At 32.0% G+C, this 9,524-nt stretch overlaps 1 long non-coding RNA gene across 1 annotated transcript; it reads left to right on the forward strand.

Annotated features, from left to right (window-relative positions):
- The first annotated feature begins 7,851 nt into the window (after positions 1-7,851).
- LOC126699877 (uncharacterized) lies at positions 7,852-9,300 on the forward strand. Its single transcript, XR_007646894.1, has 2 exons — positions 7,852-8,003; positions 9,113-9,300. It is a non-coding gene; the product is annotated as an uncharacterized LOC126699877 (long non-coding RNA).
- The last annotated feature ends 224 nt before the right edge of the window (positions 9,301-9,524 follow it).

Genomic DNA, 9,524 nt, shown 5'->3' on the forward strand with positions numbered 1-9,524 from the left:
TCTAGAATTTATTTTTCCCCAAATGTTGACTCAGATATGAAGGAAAGAGTGTGTGACAAACTAGGGATGCAAGCCACCTTTAATTTTAGGAAATACCTGGGTCTTACCCTCAAGCCCAGGGGGGCGCCAAGAAGTCAATTTAACTTTGTAGCTAAAAGAGTTATGAGTAAACTCTTAGGATGGGAAGCTAAGTTCTTGTCCTCTGCTGGTAGAGCTATTTTGGTGAAGCCGATCATGTCAACTATTCCAAACTATGTTATGCAGGGTTTGGCCCTCCCAGTGCACCTATGTGATAAGTTAGATAAAATAAACAAGGACTTCTTATGGGAATCTAAAATGAGAAAAGGAAAATGCACTCGGTGGGATGGAACAGAATTGTTAAACCCAAGGAGGATGAAGGTGTAGGGATCCAATCAGCTAGAGCCAAGAACATTACCTTACTAACAAATTTAAACTAAAGGATGTACCAAAAAAAAAAAATTGCTATTTGGGAAAAAGTGATTCTAAACAAATATTGCTCAACTTCAAGGAAAAAAGTCAAAAATCCTGATAAACTACCTTCATCCCCCAATTAGGCAGCCATCAAGTTGGGCCTCCTAACTTTCCCCAAAGGTATATGTTGGGGAGTATGGAATGGGTGGAGGAAAAATTTATGGATGGATAACCGGATTAAAGGATAGTCTTGAAGAGAGCTCATTGAACCCCTTGGCTGAGGATGAGACGAAACTTGCTGTCTCTGATATGCGCCAAGAGCATGAATGGGACTGGGGTGCCATTTCCTTTGATATTCCCCTAGCGATCAAGGAGAGGCTAAAAGCCATCCCCTTCTACGAATATGGCAATGGTGAAGATTCGATTATGTGGAAGTATTCCAAAGATGAAGAATTTACCACTAACTTTGCCTGTCTTTAGGTTAGAGCTGATTACAGGAACGGTCCTCCATTCTAGGGATATTGGGTTTTGAAGCTCAACATGCTGCTGAAAGTTATAAACTTCCTATGGCTATGTCACCACAACAATGTCTCTATTAAAGATGTTTTTGCATCCAGGGGCATCAACTGTGGACATACTTGCCCCCTCTATAACTACCACCATGAAAGCATCATACATTTACTTCGAGATTGTGCCTATGCGCAAGATTTTTGGAGCAAGATTCGAGTGCCTTATTCCCTTATCTCTTCCTCCAATGATGGCTTATGCGATTGGTGAAAGGTAAATTACCAGAGTACTCTATTGCACCACTCTTCTATTCCATGGAATATTATGTTCCCCTTTGCTATCTGGAACCTCTAAAAGCATAGGAATAGAGTTGTATTTGAGAACATCCCCCCTACCCTCAATCTTCATGACTCATGTTCTAACCAAGCCCTGGAGTATTTGTTCTATGTTAGTAAAACCAAATCACAGAGGCACAAGGTCATCATTCCCGTGAGATGGGGTAAACCACCCTTGGGATGGTGTAAGTTAAACACTGATAGAGCATCCTTTGGCAACCCAGGGAAGGCAGAGGCGGGGGGGGGGGGGGGGGAGGCCTTATCAAATATCGTGGTGGTAACTGGGTGAAGGGATTCTCAAGGTCTATTGGGCACGCTTCAAGCATCATGGATGAATTTTGGGGGTTTGAGGTACAGATTGAAGCTGGCTTCAGATATTGGTGTTCAAAGGTTCGTAGTGGAACTTGTTTCGAAAGTGATTGCAGACCTAGTTAAATCTAACACCATTGCTAATAGACCACACTCTCCTCCTCGTAATGATTGTAGTCATTGCTTGGCAACTTTCACCAAGTTAGAGTGGAGCATGTGTTCCAGGAAGTTAATAAATGTGCTGACACTCTTGCGAAAAGTGGATGCTCTCTTCAGGAGGATTTTGTTATTTTTAATTTGACTCCCATTTAAATCCTCCCATTTTCGCTAATTTTATATATATATATATATTGTGAAGTTATGTTTTTTATATAACATTTATATTGGTTGTATTCCATGACAAACAGTGTTATAATTTCATTAATTTTTTTCCTTGTATTTTATGGGATTTAATTGTAATGAGTTTAGTCTTTAAGTGGTGAAGTTTGCTTAAGACAATGGATCTTGCGACTAGCTTGCGACTAGCTCGGGACTGTAGCACCTGTAAAAGGCCATGTGAGGAGCACATGTGAAAGTTCAAGAGTCAGTGTATCTCATGAGTAACTCTCATGACTTGGCCAACCTGCGAGATACACGAATAGTTGGATTTTAAGTGTAAATCTCTTATGCTTCACCCACACTATATATACTCTCATTACCCACAAAATTATAAAGAGACTAATCAGATAGAAAACCCTAGAGATTGAGGTTTTCATAAGGCCCACTTTTAAAGAGTGCTACTCATCCTTAAGAGAGAAATCCTTGAAGTCTCTTCTCCTCCCCACTCCCATTGTCATGCCTTGAAAAGAGATTGTACCCAAACACAACCCACACTCATTCAGAGTGTAAAGAGTGTTTTCAAGCTTGAGAAGTATTGTGTCTTTGCCAAATTAAGCCGTTGAGGCTTGGCGGCGCAATCAAGCGGTATTATGTGATCTGGGAAGTTAGTGAAGACAAGACTACGAGAAGTCTATTAGTAGCTAAAGCTTGGAAAAGTCAAGTATTTTGGATAGATTAAGTTTGGAGGGTCTTTTTAGTATTCTTGTACTCCAACTTATCCACTAATTGATCATTTCGGTTTGGAGGGCCGTAGAGAGGTTTTTACGCCGAGCACTTTGGCTTTCCACTGCGGTAACACATCGCGATGTTATCTTGTATTTGCATCTCTCTTCCTTATTGCCCTTTACATTTTAGCATTACATCTAATTTGTTCATCCATGCAATTGTTGAATACTTTGATTAATTAATTTTCTGGTCACGTATATTCCGCATTAAGTGTGTTAAGCTTAAAATAATTTGTGGAAAATAATTTTCACGTATATTCCGCTTAAAATAATTTTCTGGAAGGCGGCTCGTATTGACTAGTTTTTAATTGACTTAAATAAATAAATAAATAAATAACGGTTGGACGCTGTTATCTTTTTCGAAGTGTATGTGTATATAAGCAATGTTTGAAGTATGAATTGATGTCTCTTCCATTCAAAATGGATGCCAATAAGACTTCCATGAGGATTATAATAATCGCGATGCTTCTCTTTTTGTTTCTCTCATCTGCGATGGTGTTTGCTGGGCCTAACAACGTCGCCCCAGAAGCTGGTGAGTTCATTATTTGGTGGCCTTTTTATTGTACAGGTTTTAGATTTATGCAATTAATTTCCTGTCCTGTTTGCAGAGAAGAAGAGTAGCCTGCGACGTATTATTGTTGAAATGAAAACTATTGGGGAAAAGAAGATTCCTGGTGGCCCCAATTGTTTTGGTAACCCTTATGTCCGTCGAAATTGCAAGACTCCACCACGTCCGTAACACATTTAAAGTCATTGCCAGCAACCCGCCCTTCGAATAAGATGCCAAGATATATGAATCCCGGCCGGGAAGTACCAATATCATATTATATATAGGTATTCCAGCATTCCTTCCCATTGTAAAATGTAAACCACCATTGCTTATTTTTAATCTGTTGAAAAGAGTAATGTATAAAAACTATTAATTAGTATGTGTGTTGCTAGTTAATTGAATAAAGAAAACAAAACTACGAAGTTTATGGTTGCCTCTTAGTTTTGCATCGTTTAAAATTAATAAAGGTTGGAAATCAAAAAGGCTCGTGTTGAAAGTACTCGACCTGTTGAAAAGAGTAATGCCTAAACTCTATGGATGCGTATGTTAGCTTTCCTACGTGGGCAAACGCACTGTTTTGACGGCGGCATCTTTTTTTTTTTTTTTTTTTTGGGTGTGGGTGTGGGTGTGGGTGCTTAAAGCTACAGTAGCTTTGCTATGGTTTGTTCAATTTTCGCACCGTACATAATAAAATATATTAACACAAAAATTTAGCACAATATTTTTATAATTATTGAGATGTACTTATAGGCCAAAATAAAATAATAAAATATCATTCTAAAACAAATCACAACTAAAAAAAAGATATTGTGAAAAAAGAAGTGTTATATCCACAACATTTTTTCACAACATTTTTATAATAAATCATAGATAGTAAATTGTTATTATTTCTAATTTAAATTTACCAATGAAATTATTTTTTTGCCCACCAATGACAACCTGTAACACACCTACTACTTATAATTCGTTGTGAAATTGTCGTGGACATAGCATTTCTTTTGTAAAAATGTTAAGATATCTTGTTGTTACTACAATATTTTCAAAACTGCTAAGCTCTCAATTCTTTACAAGTTAAAATAAAATATTAAAAAGTTATAAAGTATTATGAAAATGTTATGCCATTTTGTTGAATTTTTTTTTCTTCGTTTAGTCAACTTTGTCAAGCCAAAATTTACTATTTCACATACTATTTTCTTGGGTTGACTTTTTTTATTTTTTTTATGCACAATTTTAAGTAAACTACATAGTTTTACATATAAAAACAAAATTTTAGGATAAAAACATATTTCATCCTTTATGTTTGGGGTATTTTGCAATTTCTCCATAAACTTTAATTCAAGCAATTTTTTCTATAATATTTAGAAAAGAGCATATATGTCATATGTTATTCTCTCAGTTAAGCCCTAATGAAAACTTATGTTTCTTAAAATATTTTATTGTGTAATGCCTAAAATACTCCTACTAAGTTTTAACATCCCAAAAATTTTCTTCACGTATTTTGAGTTTAAGATGATATAATGTGTTTTATTTTTTATCTAAAGAACATTGATTTTATAAGTTTAAATTTTCAAAACTTATAATTTATCTAATAGAAAATTTGATGACACATGCTTTTTGTTATCTTTTTCTTTTCTTAGAAAAATTTAGCTGCTTATTGTTGGAAGATGATGATATTTGTTATCATTTTTAGAAGTTTTAGTGAGTGGATATTTTGCCTTTAGCAAATAGGTACTAAAAAACTATTATAATAAATTAGATATTTATATGTTAAATAGCTACCTTAACTTTGTATGTGATCAAAATGCTTTTACAAATGAGATTAACATTTTATGATAGAATTTTCAAAATTCTTAAAATTAATGTCTCTTTTGATAAATGTAAATCTTTATGTACTTTAAAAACCAAATGATTTATATATTTATTTTGCGATATAAATGAAATCTAGAATTGACTTTAGCAAAAAGACTACTGAAACCCAGTCACCCCTAAGATTCTCTCCTTAGTCATGGGCATATACATAGTAACCATAATCATATAAACTATAGTCAGATAAAAATTGTTAAGAATATGAATTAGATTGGATATTTGAGCCATTCTAAATCTAATAAAATTTCTCATAATTTGGAACTCATTGTAAATTGTTGTTCTTAACATTTGTGGAACTCCTTGTGAATCATATCAGTTTTTTAATCGAATGAAGTTACAATTTCTAAGCCTACGAAGTTTTATCCTTTGTAAAATTTATTTTACATGTGTGTGTCTGTGTGTGTGCACCCACGCTAATTGGGATCCAGCATATTGGGATTATGGTTTCTTATTGTTTTATCAAGCTCCCCTTTTTCTCCCCCATCCAATTTCAAATTACAAAGTATAGCAAGTTTTGGAGCTTCTGTTGAGGATGTGTGAATGAAAGAATTTTACGAAGTTTAGAGTAAGATCGGACTTCTAATGATTGGTGCTTAGGAGAGGAGTTTAGGAATTTTGGAGTATTATTATCAGACTTCTAATAATTAGTAATTTTTGTTGTTGGTGCACATGAGGTTTGGATTTTTGTTTCCAATGAAACTTTGGAGATGTTTTAAAATTTTAATTATAGAGGTTAGTTTTGCAACTTGCAATAGAGGTTAACTATCTTTCATGTGTATTAGAGTTGCAATTTTTTAATGTAAACTGAGAAAAACTATCTTGTTTTTGTTTTCCCATGTATCGTTATCTATGGACTCAAGTTTACAATCATCCATTAATTGTGCTTGGAATTATATAAGAAATCAAATTGAAATATAGTGTACGTACAGGATAGAAACCTAATATGTAATTTACCCTTTATAATAATATATATAGTAACTCTGAATAGATGCCCTTGCCCTTGAGAAGAAAACATACGAAGAGACCAGGAAATTGCACTAGTAAGCTGGGGTTTAAGAAAATTAACGCCATAAAATAATTTGAGGAAAAGGTAGTAGCAGATAGGAAGATCTTTCAAAAATTGGATTATAGAGGTTAGTTTTGGATTTATCTGATATAATTTTCTTTGAGGATAATTATTGGATTGGGGGCATGATAGTAAATATAAATGTGGTGGTTGAATCCAAAATTTTTCAATGGTCCAATGCATAGAGTTGCAACTTGCAATAGAATGCAAAAAAACAAAAACTCGTCTTCCTACCCCGTTGTATCAGTATTTGGATATTTTCTTCTCTTTTGACCGTAAAAGTGGAAGATGCTTTCCGCATGGAGAGCAGCCTAAATCAGTGGTCATTGTCCATTTTTACAGTGGCCATGCGTATAGAGTTGCAATTTTTCAAAGAAAAAGGTGAAAAGCCATCTTGTTTATCTTTTTCCATGTTTCATTATCCATGGACTCAACATCATTGCCGACAATCATCCATTAATTATGGTTGGAAATTTCGTGGATCTTTACTTTTTTTTTTCTTTTTTTATTGAGACCTTTCCTATATTTAAATAAATTAATTGAGTGAGACTTTTTTTTTTTCAATTTAAAAATATTTTTTCTTGGTTTTTAGATGAAAAATTACCACAAATTATGCTTTTCTGTTCACAAACATTTCCTTTTCAATTGATGATATGGCAAATCATTTAATTTTTATTGTGACATAATTGATCTAAATTAATTAATTTTATCAATTATAATTTTGGGAAAACATCATGTAAACCCCACTATATATGCATTGTTAGTAATATTCTGTAAGTGATACATGTATTAAGAAAAGAATATAACATTTTTATATAATTTTGTACATTAACTGGAGTACTTTCATTTATTTGTAAAACTTTTAATTCTAAAAAGAAAAACTATCTTTCATGTGTATTAGAGTTGCAATTTTTTAATGTAAACTGAGAAAAACTATCTTGTTTTTGTTTTCCCATGTATGTTATCTATGGACTCAAGTCTACAATCATCCATTAATTGTGCTTGGAATTATATAAGAAATCAAATTGAAATATAGTGTACGTACAGGATAGAAACCTAATATATAATTTACCCTTTATAATAATATATATAGTAACTCTGAATAGATGCCCTTGCCTTTGAGAAGAAAACATACGAAGAGACCAAGAAATTGCACTAGTAAGCTGGGGTTTAAGAAAATTAACGCCATAAAATAATTTGTGGAAAAGGTAGTAGCAGATAGGAAGATCTTTCAAAAATTGGATTATAGAGGTTAGTTTTGGATTTATCTATACTACTATTTAAGGGGCTTCCCCTGTTTGGATTCCACATTTTTCATGCCTAAGATACCCTCATCATACCCACTTACAAGTTTACAACTACCGAGGATAGATATGTAAATTAAAACTCCTACACTTTAAAACCACAAACTCACGTACGCTTTACAGTTTCTATCTCACTTTCTCTCTCTCATTCTTCTTCAAATTAAAGACATTTAGTTTAGCTCTACATCCTCTTCTCTTTTTCTTCATATTAAAGATATTTACTCTCAGAGGCTTCAACAAATTTTCAGGTTCTATCTTTTGCAAGTTCCTCTTTGTTTTCTTTTCTTTTGTTTATGATTGACTTTCTTTAAGTTCTACTTTTTTTTTCTTATATGTATCACGTTAACTCTTTTTTTTTTCCCCTTCTTCTTTATTTTAAAATGTAATTTTGAAATAAATGGTTCCTTCATATACTCCATCATTGTACTTCTTAATGAATTGTCATTTCATGTTGTAGGTATTGTGATCCAAAGATAGGGCTGTCTTATGCTACAAAAGAAGTATTCAAAATCATTCTCCAACAGTTAAACAGTATGGCTTCCTTTACCTCTTTTAATAGTCTTTGTTTACATTTTAAAAATTATAACCATGACTATATTTCTTTTGTATACAATTAACGTGTATCCCTTGCCATAAAATTATCAATTTAAGCTTTTATTTACTTATGTTATGGATGTGTAGTAAATGACTAAAACATGTTTAACTTACACTAAAATATTGCCTACAAAATAGAAACACTCTCCCACTAACCCACTTCTTCAAATTAACTATACGTTTATTTTTTTTAATAGAAAAATTAGTTAAATTACCTACATTTTTGTTGTTTTTTTCCTAAAACGAAACCAAGTTTCTAATACTATTTTATTATTATTAAAAAAAAAAAACACCCTAAGTTTATCCAAAAAAAGGTGTATATATCTATTTAGTTTAATTTTAAAAAAAAAAAAAATTTAAATAGTTATCAAAAAAAAAAAAAAAAACTAAACTAAATAGATATATACACCTTTTTTTTTTTTTTGATAAGTAGATACATCTTTAACTCCCATTAAAATGTTGCCTACAAAATAGGATCACTCTCCTAATAGTTTTCAAATTACTTTATCCATTTAAAAAAATTAAAATTAAACAAACACACTTTTTTAGTAAAAAAAAAAAAAAAAACCCACATCTTCCGTTACAAACTATTTGATCCTAAATTTTTAGTTCCAACTCTCCAATATATCTTACCTTTCAAAAAATATATATATAACTGAAGGTAATTGTAAAACTTGGATTGCTACACCTATTAAAACCACGTTTGTTCTCAAAAAAAAAAAAAAAAAAACCTCGTTCTCACATCCACCACAATATTATCCTTCTCCTTCAGTTTCTTTTTCCGTCATCCACCCAATCATCTTCCACCATCTTTCACTCTCACTTTATTCAAATGTTTTCTTTATTCTATTTCTTTTTTTTTTTTTTTTTTTTTTTTGGAGAAGAATTTTCTATTTCTATTTGAATTCAAAAATTTCAAACACAAACTCTAACAAACTTAAGCTATTATCTTTAACAACATATACATTCAAACGTTGGTTTGTTAATTAAAGTTTTTTTTTTTTTTTAAATACTTGGTTTAACCCTAATTCTTTTATCTCTTTCAGGTTCACGTACGCACAAACTTTTTGGATTGCATTGAGGAGTCATTGGAATGGAATATTAGATAAGTTCGGGTGAGAGACTTTACAAGAATTATTATATGTATTAAACCTCACATAAAGTGGTTGTTATCTAAGAAACTGTTGTAAAAAAATTTCTTTTGTAATAGAAACTATATTTCTTTTGTATACAATTAACGTGTATCTCTTGCCATAAAATTTTCAAATTAAGCTTTTATTTACTTATGTTATGGATGTGTAGTAAATGACTAAATTTTAGGATTAAAAATACTACATTTTACGAATAGACAAAAAATGATAACTGTCATACATAAAATTTGAAAAAAAAAAAAAAAAAAAAACCCACATCAACAACACCAAGAACGTGAGAGACTTTACAAGAATGAAATATTAGACT

The sequence above is a fragment of the Quercus robur genome, chromosome 9 (genome assembly GCF_932294415.1).
Source record: "Quercus robur chromosome 9, dhQueRobu3.1, whole genome shotgun sequence".
In the NCBI taxonomy this organism is placed as follows: Eukaryota; Viridiplantae; Streptophyta; class Magnoliopsida; order Fagales; family Fagaceae; genus Quercus; species Quercus robur.